Here is a 2,075-nt window from a genome sequence, read left to right on the forward strand (position 1 = left end):
GGAAGAAGAATCAATACATTTGAATTATGGTGCTGGTGAAGAGTGCCGAAAGTACCATAGACTGCCGGAAGAAGAAACACATCTATCCTGGAAGAAATGCAGCTAGAGTGCTCCTTAGACACAAGGATTGTAAAACTTTGTCTCCTATACTTTGGACATATTTTCAAGAGACTCGTCCCTAAGAAGGACATAATCCTTGGTAGCGGGGTATCAAACATGGAAAAAGAGGAAGACCCTCAAGAAGGTGGATTAACAAAGTGGCTGCAACCATGGACTCAAACATCACACTTGTGTGGACAGCGCAGGACCAGGTGTTGTTTCACACTGTTGTGCACGGAGTGGCTATGAGTGAGAGTGGGCTGGGTGATACCTAACCACAGGAACAGCAATCAAGCAACAACCACGTAAATGTCCTGCTGCAAACCACATTTCAGCCACGAGAACGTCAATGTATGCTCCAGATCATGTAGGAGTAGCTGGAAAGACATGGGCAGCCTTTCTGTCGTACTTGAAAGCCAGACTCAGAATGAATGAGCTTTCTGGCTGCAGTTGAACTTTAGAGTTTGGGGGAGTCAGGTTACCTGAGTCCTAAACTAGTGGAAAATTTTCATTTGAGATCACTACATACTCCAAGAGATCCTTTTTTTCTATTCTAGAGCATTATCAATTTAGCCAGTTACCTAAAAGTTGGTACTTAATTTTATGTTATTATAAAGTCAGAAACTACTTGAAGGCACCTACTAATATCACAGGAAAGATAGTGCTAAGACGTGGTCAGTTTCTATCATCAAATCCAAGAGAGGGAGGAATCAGTGAAGTGAGGCTGTGGGCTATCAGAATAATGATATAAGCAAAAAATTGGATTTATAGGTATGAAAATTATTTAAAGGCAAACATAAGAGAACTCCATGGTGACTATCATACTACAACTAAGTCTGACAGTTTTATGATGCACCATAATTTAACATAATCAGGAAATGAAAGCTCTAAAGTATCCGTATTAAAGTGTTAGTGAATAATAAAATCATTCTCATTTTAGCTGGTCGTACTCACTTCAGATTACTTTATGCCCTTTCAAATCATGAGCCTGACAAGATTTGGAAGATGTTAAGTTAATTTAAAGACCACTGCTTAAGTTGCATAAGCTTAAAATAATTCCTACTTTGTGAGACTTTAAAACCACTGATGAGTAAATCAGGAGATGAAGGCATTCATAAAGGTCTGAAATATCACTCTAAAATGATCGTGGTCTAGTCAACACTTCATGTAACCATTCAGCTTTTGCAAAATTTGACTGTATGATTTTTAATGTGCTACTTTGTCAATATTAGATATAAAATAGTATCTTTAGCTGATACAATTCTAGATCTATGTAAATATTCCAGCATTTCTATTGCAAAAGTATATGTCTACCAACCTTCTCAAAATAAGTTTTTATTAGTCTACCACCAAGGAAATGTTATAGCCCCCCTATAAGAGAAAATGAAAACTTTTTTTTCCTAGCTTTGACTTTCAGATAGAATAATATTTTGCCATACCATCTAGTATTGTTACTTCCATAAAATTTCCTTCCGGGATAAAAATGCAAAGAGTGAATGATAAGTTTCCTTCTGAACTGGCGATCTTACCACAGAAGATAAACCTCTAATACACTGTAAAATCAAAAACTGCCTAATGTTATAAATTTCTTTTCCAGATAGCATTATCTTTTGCCTACTTATTTCTTTCATCTTTCATCCATGGAGTTTTATATTATTTTCACATTGTATACAATGAGCCAGTCACACTTCATAACTAAACAATCTTTGTCCTTGACAAATCCATTAAGCAAGAAAAAAGTATGTAGAAAAAGGAAAACTCCGGCTTTAAAACCTTTAACTGGTTCTCTTGGATATAACTCATGTGACTTCCAACTTCACGAATTCTACCAAACTCAATCTCATCTGGATTCACCTGACTTTATATGCTTTACCCGCAGTATTTTATATTATATTTCTTTTAGACAGAAATTACGCAAAAGATATTTTTATGCTCAGCAATACACAAAATATGATAAGTACAAGGGTGTTTCAAAA

The sequence above is a fragment of the Echinops telfairi genome, unplaced genomic scaffold, assembly GCF_000313985.2.
Source record: "Echinops telfairi isolate 266 unplaced genomic scaffold, ASM31398v2 ScPeMD7_31;HRSCAF=116, whole genome shotgun sequence".
In the NCBI taxonomy this organism is placed as follows: Eukaryota; Metazoa; Chordata; class Mammalia; order Afrosoricida; family Tenrecidae; genus Echinops; species Echinops telfairi.